Below are 13,607 nucleotides of genomic sequence, written 5' to 3' on the forward strand. Positions count from 1 at the left end.
TTCGAGGTCCTCCTGAATCCAGGGCCAGTGCTCTATCCACTGCGCCACCTAGCTGCCCCCCCCCAATTTTACTTATGATATCATCCTTTATGTCTAAATCATGTATCCATTTTGATTTTATCTTGGTGCTACAGTATAAGATATGGTCAGTGCCTAGTTTTTCTGCCAAACTGCTCTCAGTTTTTCCTAGCAATTTTTGTCAAATGGTGAATTCTTACCCCAAAATCTTGGATCTCTGGGTTTATCAAACACTAGATTACTATGGTCATTTATTACTGTGTATTGTGTATCTACTGTATTCCACAGATCCACCACTCTCTTTCTTAGCCATTTCCATATTGTTTTGGTGATTACCGTTTTGGTATTACAGTTTGGATCTGGAACAGCTAGGCCACCTTCCTTCACATTTTTCCTCCATTAATTCCCTTGATATTCTTGCCTTTTGTTCCTCCAGATGAATTTTGTTACTCTTTTTGCTATCTCTTTAAAATAATTCTTTGGTAGTATGATTGGTGTGGCACCTCAAAAAATAAATTAAATTAGGTAGGATTTTCATTTTTATTATACTGGCTCAGCCTGCCCATGAGCAACTAATATTTCTCCAGTTGTTTAGATCTGTCTTTCTTGTAGTGAAAAGTGTTTTGTAATTGTATTCATATAATCCTTAGGTTTGTCTTTGCAGATAGACTCACAAGTAATTTGCCATTTCTGCAGTATTTTAAATGACATTATACTCTTTCTATCTCTTCCTGCTGTTATGTTGGTGGAATATAGAAAGACTGATGATTTATGTGTTTTTTCTATATCCTGCTACTTTGCTGAAGCTAATTCTTTCAACTAGTTTTATAGTTGATTCTCTAGTGTTCACTAAGTATACCATCATATCATCTGAAAAGAGTGCTAGTTTTGTTTCCCATGCCTATTTTTATTCTTTTTAATTTCTACTTTTTTGTCTTATTGCTATAGCTAGGGTTTCTAGTACAATATTGAATAATAATGATAATGGACATCCTAGCTTCACTCCTGATCTTATTGGGAAGGCTTCACATTGATCCCCATTACAGATAATGCTTACCATTTCAAGAAAGGCTTCATTGATTCATATGCTTTCTAGTGTTAGGAATAGGAATAGCTGTTGTATTTTGTCAAAAGCTGCACTTACATTATTGATATAATCATATGATTTGGTTATTGTATGTTGATATGGTCATTTACTACTAATAGTTTTCCTAACATTGAGCCAGCCACATTCCTGTATAAATCTCACTTGGTCATAGTGTATGATCTTTGTGATATATCACATAATCTCCTTGTTAGTATTTTATTTTACAATTTTTTGCACTGATAATCATTGGGGAAATTGGCACCATAGCTTGTTGTCTCTGTTTTTTGTTGTCCTCGGTTTAGGTATCAAAACCATATTTGTGAATTAAAGGAATTTGGTAGGACTCCTTCTTTACCTATTTTTTTTAAACTAGTTTATATGATATTGAGATTAATTGTTCCTTAAATGTTTGGTAGAATCACTTGAAAATCCATCTGGTCCTGGGGATTTTTTCTTAAGGAGCTTTCTTACATCTTATTCAATTTCTTTTTTTCTAGATAGGTTTATTTAAATATTCTATTTCCTTCTCTGTTAATCTGGGAAGTTTATATTTTTATTAAGATCCATCCATTTTATTCAAATTGTCAGTTTTACTGATATGTAGGCAAGGTAACTCCTAATAATTGCTTTAACTTCACATTCATTGGTGATGTGTTTACCCTCTTCATTTTTGATACTTGGTAATTTGGTTTTCTGCTTTTTTTAAAAAAATCAAATTAACCAATGGTTTATTTATTTTATTGGGTTTCACACACACACAACAAAACCAGCCCCCCATTTTTATTTATTAGTTCAATGTTTTATTACTTTCAATTTTATTAATCTCTCCTTTGATTTTCAGGGTTTTCATTTGGCTTTTTAATTGGGGATTTTTAATTTGTTATGTTCTCAGGGTTTTTTTAGTTGTATACCCAATTCATTGATTTGCTTTTTTCTCTCTTTTATTGATGTAAACATTCAGAGATATTAATTATACCCCTAAGTACTGCTTTGGCTGAATCCCACAAATTTGGATTGTTGTCTCATTGTTGTCATTCCTTTAATGAAATTATTGAATGTTTCTGTGCTTTGTTCTTTACCCTACTCATTCTTTAGGGGTAGTTCATTTAGTTTCCAATTACTTTTTGAAACTATGCTTCACTGTCTCTTGTTAAATTGTAATTTTTAATGCATTATGGTCTGAAAAGGGTGCATTTACTATTTTTGTTTTTCCTGGGATGGTAGAATGTCTCACTCTGAGCCTTTTGTTGGCTCTGACTCTCTAGACATCAATTTGACGCATTAGTTTAATGTGGTTTGGAGGGGAATGTTGGAGAGGAGAGCTCAGCTAAGTACTTGTCTATTACACCATCTTGGCTCCACCCCCGGAAGTCCCTGAGACTTTTAAAGGAAGAAATCCAAGCTTTCAACAACCACAAGGAAAATTACTCCAAAGTTTAAAAAATGCAAATTAAAGCAACTCTAAGACTCTACATTATACTTATCATATTGACAAAAATTAATACAACTGGGGGACAGCTAGGTGTTACAGTGCATAGAGGGCTGGGCCTGGAATCAGAAAGGCCTGAGTTCAAATCAGTTCTCAGACATGTACTAACTGTGTGACTTTCATTGAGCCACTTACCTCCTGTTTGCCTCAGTTTATCCTATGTAAAAGGGGATAATAATAGCACCTACCCTTTCGAGGGTTGTTGTGAGGATCAAATGAGATAGTAACTATAAAGCACTTAGCAAAGTGCCTGACATGTTTTAAGAGATGTAAATGTTAGCTATCATTATTATTATCATCATCATTTTAAAAAAAGATAATGACAACTGCTGGAGGGACTGTGAAAAAAAAACAGGTACACTTAATGCATTGTTGGTGAGGCTCGAATTGGTCCCAGTCATTCTGGAAGACAATCTAGAATGATGCCCCAAAAGGCATAAACTTCACGTATCTTTTGATCAGTGAAAACCATGAGTAGGCCTCTACCCTCAAAGAGATCAAAGAAGAGGAAAAAGACCCATATAGACAAAAATATTTATAATCACTCTTCATCATAGGAAAAACTGGACACCAAGGATATGCCACCTATTGGGTAATGGCTAAACAAATTATGGAACCTGGAATGTAATAGAATTTTATTGTGCAACAAAAAAATTACAAAATGAAGAGTTACGAGAAAACTGAGATCCATATGAATTGATGCAAAATAAGAGAACCAAAAGAAAATATATATGAAAACAACAATGAGAAAAATTAATTTTTAGATATCTGAGAACTCTGGTCATGTGATGGCAAACCCAAATTCTGGAGGACCAAAGATGAAGCATGCTAACCCATCCCCTGGCAGAGAAGTGATGGCCAATAAAAATCCAGTATGAAACAGACCTTCTTTGTTATAGCAATGAGAGAATTTGCTTTGCCTAATATTGTACTATTTGCCATTAGGAATTTCTTTTGTTTCTTTTTTTTTTTCTATTTTTTCTGGGCAGGAGTGGGGGGTGGGGATAAACAGGGGAGCAAAATAGGAGAGAAGGAAAATAAATTCTTTCAAAAAAACTTTTAAATGGGGATTTTGGATGAGATTATTCTAAAGACCTTCTTACCTTTAAATCTTGTGATCCTGGTAGGCACTAAGTAATACTTGTTAAATTAAATTATATGTTCTTATCAGTGATTTAGATGGAAGCATAGATGGTAGAATTATTGAATATACAAAAGACATAGATGAGTGGGGCAGCTAATATGCCAGATGGTAAGATGACCAAATATTTCTCTCTATTTTTAGACTGAATGAAGATAAAATTTAATTGTAAAAGAATGTCAATTCCGATTTTTTTTTTTTATGGTTTGAAACTGTAATCTCATCAGTGTAGGGATGTTCACTATGCAGATCTGTAAGTTGTCTATGACTTAAGGACCCTGGAGAGTTTCCTGGATGGTATTGAGGGCATGGGACTTCTCCATGGTCACACAAACTAGTATCTATCATAGGCAAGCCTTGAACCTCGATCTTCCTGAATCCAAGACAGCCTTCTATCTATTATATCAGTTTGCCTGTCTCATTCCTACAACTCAGTTAAAAAAAAAACAACAAAACTAAGGAAGTACAGGATAACAAGAGACATGTCTGGACAATAGTTCTCTCTGTAATGGGAAGATTAGGCGAAGTGATCTCTAAGCCCTCTTCCAGGTACTAATCTATAACACTATTAATTCATGTCAAAAAGACACAGAGGTTTTAGCCAATTACAAGGTCAATGTTAGTTGATAATGTGCCATGGCAGCCAACAAAAGCTAATTCAGTCTTGGGCTCCATCAACGGATAGCATTCAATGGATAGTATCATGGTCCCACTGGTTTAGGCCACATCTGGGACATTGTGTTCCAGTTCTGGATGCTGAATTGTAGTGAGGATATGGTCAAATTGAAGCCTGTACAGAGGACCAGGCTGGTGAGGGGGCACACAAGACCACTCCGTGAAAAAGTAGTGCACAAACATGACAGGGTCCTTCAGACATCTGAAGGGCTGTCATGGGGAGAGAGGAGTAGACATATTCTATTTTCACCCAGATGGAAAAATGAAGGGTGGTGTATTGGAAGTTACAGGACATTAGAGTTTTCTTTGCCAAAAAGTAAATCAAGCTTTTTCTAAAGGGAGTGAGTGACCCATCATTGGGAGATATTCAAGTGGAAGCTAGATAAGCACTTGTTGGCTCCAATATGGGTTTAACTACATGATTCTGGAGAGCTGCTCCAGCTCGGAGATTTCCCGTGAGTCTATGAGTTTATTCTCTCTTTATACTGCACAATTTAATTATAGTAGCAGACATAGTCCTCTTCATCTAATTGTTTCATGCAGGTATATATTGGCTCCTACCACGATTTATTTTATTTTGATTTGGGGGGTTTTTTTGAGGCAATTGGTGTTAAGTGATTGCCCAGGATCACACAGCTAATAAGTGTCAGGTGTCTGAGGTCAGATTTGAACTCAGGTCCTCCTGACTCCAGGGCCAGTGCTCTATCCACCGCGCCACCTAGCTGCCTCACACTAGATTATTTTAGAAGAAATTTAAAACGAGGCTTGACAAATGCTGGATGCCAGATTACCTTGGTACCTAGCAACATGTTTGGGAGGATTCACATTTTGGACAGACAACAGGAAAGGTGGATTGGCAAGACGAAGTTTTACCCTGGCTTCTGTCAGAGGGCCTTAAGTGGGGGAGGGGAGGGAGGTACAGAGATAAGAGAAGCTGAGGGATAGGGTGTCTTTGGAAGGGTGTCTTTCTACAACCCAATAATTTCTAATTCTTTCTTCAATACCAGACTGACTCTTGTGACAAATGCTTTTCCTTTGCACTTTAAAAAAAACATTTATGTATGTATGTATTTATTTATTTATTTTTTAGTGAGGCAATTGGGGTTAAGTGACTTGCCCAGGGTCACACAGCTAGTAAGTGTTAAGTGTCTGAGGCCAGATTTGAACTCAGGTACTCCTGACTCCAGGGCCGGTGCTTTATCCACTGTGCCACCTAGCTTCCCCTCTTTTGCTCTTTTGACTCTGGGTACAGTATAGGGATGCCACCAATAGCGGATCACTCCTACAAATCTCCCGAGAAACCCCAATTCAGGTTTAAGTTTCTTGAGGCCAATGGCCTCGTTTAATATTTCTTTTGTTACCGTCACAGTTCCTGTGGAAGTATTAAAAAAATAGCTGTGAAATGAATTGAAATCTACCCTATTCTCCTTGGATGTTCTACTGTGACTATCCCTTAAAATCAGTATTGTCAACTACAAAAATGTAAGTCTTACACTAGTTTACCTCCCAGCTCTACAGCCTATAGTCCTGGGTTATAGTTTCCTATTCTGTGGGTCTGTTCTCCTGCATTCTCCCTATAAACTGGCTCTCCTACTTTGTTAGTTAGATACATCCTTAAAGTTCTTTATACCCTTTCTCTTGCATGTCATCCTCAGTAATACCTTCAGCCAGGCATTTTTCCATTTTCTTTGGGGCATCATCTACAATTCTGATTCTCCTGAGATTGAGATGCCCCAAGACACAAAGATATAGAGCATTTAAATGTAAATGTAAAGTTTACATTTATGCAGAAGAGAATGCACATCAAACATAGACCAGTTTTCTTTTTTTGTTCAATTTTAACTGCAATGCATAGGAAATGCAAAAGGAAATTCAAAAGATCCCCCTCCCCCCCAAAAAAATAGGACACAAAGTAGAATGACCACCCAAACGGAAATATTTTTTTTAACTATGGATGTAGAACAAGCTCTTCATTTAGACTTTCTTCCCTTAAAATTCGGGATAATAAAAATAATTTCTCCCAAAGTTTCACAATTTGGGGTAGGGAAACCACATGGTCCTTACTAATATGGACTGACTCATTCATTCCTTCTTTTGTGCCAGGTGCAATAGATATGCCTCCACCAAAATTCAAGGAAGTTTTGTCATTATAATGTGGATGGGTTCTTGAAGACCATGCTGACAGAGTTCCAGCAAGCTCTGGCAGGCTCTATCATGCTGGGAAGGCTATGAGTATGAGCTTGATGATGGATTAAACCTTTGTCCTTCAGGAATCAGCTTCACTACTCAATCAATTAGCAAGCATTCATCAATAGCCTACTGTGTATCAAGCACTAGGGATACAGAGATTTTTTTTTTTAAAGGAATCATCCCCCCCCCCCCAATGAGTTTACATTCTATAGGGAAGTAGAGAGATGGTAGTGGTGCAGTGGGCATACATAGAAGAAGATATAATTATATATGCAAATGAAGTACAAGGTTATTTTGGTTGGGGAGAACAGGCTAGGTGGTGCAGTAAATAGAGTGCTGCAGCTGGAGTCAGGGAAACTCATCTTCCTGAGTTCAAATCTGCCCTCAGACGCTTTCTAACTGTGTGACCCTGGGCAAGTCACTTAACTCTGGTTGCCTCAGTTTCCTCATCTGTAAAAGTGAGTTAGAGAAGGAAATGGGAAACTACTCTAGCATCTTTGCCAAGAAAACCCCAAAAGGGGTCACAAAGAATCAGATATGACTGAAAATTACTAAATAATATATTCGGTTGGGGGTTGTGTGAGAGGCAACCAGCAGTGGCCTAGATCAGGAAAGGCCTCATGCAGGAGGGGCTTTTTGAGCTAATCTTTTGTTTTGTTTTGTTTTGTTTTGTTTGTTTTCCAGGGCAATGGGGGTTAAGTGACTTGCCCAGGGTCACACAGCTAGTAAGTGTCAAGTGTCTGAGGCTGCATTTGAACTCAGGTTCTCCTGAATTCAGGGCTGGTGCTTCATCCACTGGGCCACCTAGCTGCCCCTTGAGTTAATCTTTAAAGAGAACAAGGCAGAGCTGAGGTGGGCATAGAGAATAGCTAGTATAAAGTTATAGTGACAAGAAACAGATGTGAGGAATAGCAAGATCTATTTGGCTTGAATGAAGAGTGTGAGAAGTGGAGCAATATATAATAAGACTGGAAAGATGGATTAGATAGAGGTGATGAAGGGCTTCAAATGCAAAAGAAGGTTGGATTTGATCACAGAGGTCTTAGGGAGCCCCTGCAGTTTATTGAGCACACATTTAGCAGACCTTTCCTTTAGGAATATCATTTTGGCAGCCGAGTGGAGCATAGAGTGGGGACGAAAGGGAAGGTCATTGTAATAGGAAAGGGGTCTTGAGGATTGAGGAATGGGTAGAAGAATCAGAACAATTGGGGAATGTATTAGAAGTTTTGACTCAGCAACACATTATTTGCTGAGCATTTATCTAGGAACTGTGGGAGCAAAAAAAGTATAAAACAAGGCTCCTGGTCGCATGGAGCTTCCACTAAGTTCAACCATTGGTTATTCCAAGTTTGGCTATCCAGTGGTGAAGATTTGGGGGCCATGATACCTCGCAAAGAATATCTACTTAGGAATGGAGGGGTAGCCACGTGTACAATAATATTTATAGCAGCTCTTTTTACAGAGGCAAAGAATTGGAAATTGAGGGGATGCCCATCAAGTGAGGAATGGCTAAACAAGTTGTGGTATAATACTACAGTGCTGTAAGAAATGATGAGCAGGCAGATTTCAGAAAAGCCTGGACTGATGCTGAGTGAAATGAGCAGAACCAGGAGAACATTGGACATAATAACAGAAACATTGTGTGCTAATCAACTGTGATAGACTTGGCTCTTCTCAGCAATACAATGATCCAGGACTATGCCAAAGAAAGCAGGATGGAAAATGTTCTCCACATCCAGAAAGAAGAACTGTGGATTCTGAATGCAGATTGAACCATACTGTTTCTACTTTTTTTTTTTTGAGGTTTTTCCTTTTGTTCTGATTCTTTTTCACAACATGACTAATAAAGAAATATGTTTGATATGATTGTACATATATAACCTATATCGGATTACTTTCTGTCTTGGGGAGGGGGAATGGAAGGTAGGAAGGGAGAAAAAATTGGAACTAGCCCTGGAGTCAGGAGGACCTGAGTTCAAATCTGGCCTCAGACACTTGACATTTACTAGCTGTGTGACCCTGGGCAAGTCACTTAATCCTAATTGCCTCACAAAAAATAACCCCCAAATGTTGAAAACTATCTTTACATGTAGCTGGAAAATATAAAATACTTTTATGATTAAAATACACACATGTGTGCACACACACAGAGGAATGGAGGGGTTATAATCTGCACAGGTGGGTGGAATGCCCACCTCAGTGAAATCATAACTTTTGGGAAGTCCTGAAGTAAGTTGTGGATATGGCACATAACACTGGCTCTGCTCCCAAAGTGCTTAGTTACATTAAAAAAAAATCTTCAGAGGGCCTAAAAGTCCTGGTTTTCTTCAGACTACAGACCGACAGAAAAGGTATCTTTATTTTCAAGTGCAATCCTTATTCTAGGTTTTAAACAAATCTTAAATTGAAAAAAAAATCTTTAGGTATAGATTCCAAATGTTGCTGTAGAAATTACCTATTTCTTTACTCTTTCCCAAATTGTAATTCCCTTTCACAGAGATAATTACCCATGTCCACAAGAAAGCACTCTCAAAAGATTAAAATTGCATTCCATTTTTTAAAACAATAAATTAATAATTCCTCACACAGTCAAACATGTAACAAAAGAATACAGATTATTAACAATTCTCATCCATTAGCATTCAAAGCAATTATGCTAGGTGAATTCATTTTTTTGGACAGGATTTTAGAGCACAAGAAAAATTCCAAATACCAGGATGCCTTCTCCAAAAGGAAATCAAAGTGGGAACTGTAATGTTTCACCTTAACAATGGAAAACTATGTAATAGAGGTTTCAAATTCACCATGTACTACTCCACTTTGGAGAAAGAGGCAGAGAAAGAAAGTCAGAGAGACAGAGAAAGAGAATCAGACAGAGAAAGACAGAGTGAAAGAATGACAGACAGACACAGACAGACAGATACACTGAGAGACAGAAGTCCAAAGTATCTTCATCAAAAACCTTGTTTATGGAGATTTATGGTTTAGATTTTTTTGATCATTGCTGTTCCCATTTATGAAAGATCTCATATTCTAATACTGGTAGGAGTTATTCTTGGACAAAATTGTGAAGTAGGTGAAATTCCTCATGGGATCCTGCCCTGTGTAGCCCCCACTCTCCTTTTCTCTACCTTTCTTCTTCTTGCTATTGTCCCCCTCTAACCCTCACTAGAGAAAAGGAAGGAGGTAAGGGAAGAGGTTAATTTTTTTTTAACCTTTTCCTCAAGTTGCTTCATCCAATAAAAGATGCTCATACTAAGACATATGATAGGATTTCATTTTTAACTCCTCCCAGAAGTAGCTTTACAACTTTTAGCCAAAAGAATGAAACTCTAATTGTGGAATTTCAAGGAGAGGTATTGATTGACAATGGTGGTGTTTGAGGAGAGGGAAAGAGGGAGGCCTTACTTAAAAATCACACCATGTCAGTTGCCATCTATTATTACTACCTATTTCACCTGTAGTTAAGGTTGGGCCTGCAAAAATATATTTGAATTGTAGTTTGGGGAAACAGAGGTGGGAGGTTTTATGAGCCACACAATCACAACAATCAGGTTGCCCACAAGGCTTTGGATAGCAGAACACCAGAAGTGTGGGAGCCAGATTGGGGGCTCCACCCTGTACTGAATTCTATCTCCTCACCTGCCTTTTCACAAAGCACTCCAGAGGTGCTAGGGGAGGAGGGCTCCCTCAAACTGGAAATTCAGGTGGAGTAGCTATGGAAATGAGAAATGCCAACAGGGTGGGAGGACACAGGAGACCAAAAAAAAAAAAGAACATTTTTTTTCAACCCTAAAGGAAGTTTGGTCTCATGCCTTTCTAAATTGCCAGTATGCTTTCATTTTTTTACCCCACTTTCTTCTCTCATTTGGCTTGTGTATTGGCATTTTTTTTCATCACAACCACCATCAAATGATATTTAGCAAGTGCCCTCAGGTGATTGATTAATCCTGGGCTGGGCACTCTTAAAAAGTCAAACAAGCCAGGTAGATAGTTGCCTGCTACAAATTCCCTTTTAGTGCCTTTGCATGGTCTTCACTATGGCTGTTGGACTGTTTTTTCCACCTACCTCAATATGTCAAATCTTTCTGATATAAATTGGTTTAGGGCTAATCTACAAAGGGAAAATTGAATTGACCCCTTCACTCACCAGATGGATTAGGGATCGATACCATCAAGGTGAGGCATACAATAAGGAAGACTTGAGTTCAAATGTGCCCTCAGCCGAGTATGCCAAGAAAACCCCAGATGGGGTCAAGAAGAGTTAGATACCACTAAAAGGACTAAAAGAGATCTAAAGGAAGGCTCCCCTGGAGAGGTTTTATGAGAGGACATGGTCAAGAGTGGAATAGGATGAGAAGGTTGTGTGATTTACACTGCTAGAGGTCCCACCCACATCAGTGAAATCACAGGTCCACTGAAATAAGAAATCTCAAAGTGACTTACATTTATGGAGCGTTTCTGGCTACAAAACACTTTCTCAGATGATTCTTGGAACAATACCATGAAGCCACATTATACTCATTGACAGAGAAGGCAACTGAGGCTCATAGAGTAAGTCATACATGTGTTCAAGGAGACTCGGCTAGTAATTGGTATCAGTAACTTTTAACTATACTTCCAGGGTATAATTTTCTCTCAACCTTTCAATTTCATGATCTTGGAAGGATCATGGTGTGGGCTCACATTCATGACATGAATTTTCAAATAAATTTTTCATTCTAATTAAGACAGCTGTCACTATGTAAATGAGCTTATGCTCAAGTGTCTAGAGCTCTGAAGAATTAAAAGTGGCCTTCTTGTTCTTGTTCTTCCTCATCATCATCCCCTCTCTGCCCTACCATCTTTTTGTCAGGAAAGTTGTATTTACGCTAGAAATAGGATTGTGTTTAAACCAAGGGAACTTCATTCTCTCTAAACAAATGTAATAATGAAGGCAGGTGTCTTAGATTTCCATCCCATTTCTGATTCTTTCCTCCCTCCTAAACACATTCCTCTTCTGAACTTCCTGATTTTGGTTGAGGTCACCACCTTCTTTCTGTTCAGCTAAATTCACAATTATAAAGTAATTCTTGACACCTTAGTTCCTCCTCACTACATATATCCAATCAGCTGCAAAATGTTGTCCCTCCTGAGCATTTCTTGGGGCAGCCATGTGGTACAATCGATAAGAGTGCCAGGCCTGGAGTTAGGAAGATTCATCTTCCTGAGTTCAATTCCTGCCTCAGATACTCACTAGCTGCATGACACTAGTCAAGTCACTTAAAACTGTTTGCCTCAGTTTCCTCATCTGTAAAATGAGCTGGAGAAGGAAATGGCAAACCATTCCAGTATCTTTATCAAGAAAACCCCTGGGGCAGCTAGGTGGCCCAGTGGATAGAACACTGGCCCTGGAGGCAGGAGTACCTGAGTTCAAATCTGGCCTTAGACACTTAACACTTACTAGCTGTGTGACCCTGGGCAAGTCACTTAACCCCAATTGCCTCACTTTAAAAAAAAAAGAAAGAAAGAAAGAAAACCCAAATGGTGTCATGAAGAGTCAGATGTGACTGAAAAATGACTGAACAACAAAGCATCTCTTGATGTCACCTTCCTCTCCATTCACACTATAACTACCCTAACACAGGCCCTCATTACTTCTCACCTGTACTATATAATAACCTCCTAATTGGTCTCTCTTCTTCAAGTTTCAACCCTCTCTAATCCATCCCTCCAAACCATTGGTGTCAAATTCCAATAGGAACAGGGACCACTAATCCATATGTAAGGATCCCAGCGGGCTACATATTGACTTAGTTTCAAAATGTAATATTATCTATATTCTAATGTGTTTTTATTCATTTTGCTAAATATGTCCCAGTTACATTTTCATCTGGTTCAGGTCTCATTTGGAAGCTTGGAGGGCCTCAGGAACTGTGCTCTGCACTGTGACCCAAGGAATTCATAAAACACAGGTTTGACTACGTCTCTACCCTGCTCAGTAACTCTACTGGCTCCTTATTACCTCTTAGCATTAATAAAACTTCTTTGTTTGGCATTCAAATTCCTTTATTCCTGGCTCCAACTACCTTTCAAGCCTTATTGTGCATTATTCCACTTTACAAACTACTGTTTTTCCAGCCACATTAGTCTAATTAGTGATCTTTCCCCCCCACCCCCACCCCCTCGGGGCAATGAGGGTTAAGTGACTTGCCTAGGGTCACACAGCTAGTAAGTGTCAAGTGTCTGAGATCAAATTTGAACTCAGGTCCTCCTGAATCCAGAGCTGGTGCTTTATCCAGTGTGCCACCTAACTGCCCCTAATTAGTGATCTTAATATACAATATTCTCCTCACCAGCAGACTGTTCCCCAACCTCCCCACTCTATGCCTGAAATACAGTCTCCTCACCTCCCTTTCTTATAATTCCTGGTTTAGTCAAAGCTCCCCTCAAGCGCCATCTCCCACATGTACCCTTCCCTGATCCTAACAGCTGCTAGTGCCTCCCTCAATTTGGGTATATATTTTATATATATTTATGTGTGTGTAGAACATAAGTTCCGAGTGTAGAAGTCAAGGAGTATTTCAGTGACAATTTTGTCTCCTCAAAAATCTAGCACAGCAGCTGGCACTTAGCAGGAATAGTTGTTTGCTGACTGATTGATGTGATCTTAAAGAATTCTCATAATTTGGAAAAGGCCCTCCTTCCATGGATGACATCAGCATGAACTTAACCAACAATAAACAAATGACTGAGTCATGTGGTCTTTGTTTATAGAAAAAGAAGTATTTGTGATAACAATTCAGGAACAGGTCATTGCCACCAGAAGTTAGAGAAGTGTTATCCTCCAGGAGTTCAGAATACACAAGTGTGGCCACTTCCCAACCTTCAATGTGGTGGTTGGATCATTTTACAACTCTAAGAGTAACCTTAAGAGGTAATACTTTCTAACATTGTAGCTCCTGAGTCCATATTTGTTGCATTCTTACATTATCAATCAGTTAGCTGACATCAATTAGCTTTCATAA

Source organism: Dromiciops gliroides, chromosome 1 (genome assembly GCF_019393635.1).
Source record: "Dromiciops gliroides isolate mDroGli1 chromosome 1, mDroGli1.pri, whole genome shotgun sequence".
Lineage (NCBI taxonomy): Eukaryota > Metazoa > Chordata > Mammalia > Microbiotheria > Microbiotheriidae > Dromiciops > Dromiciops gliroides.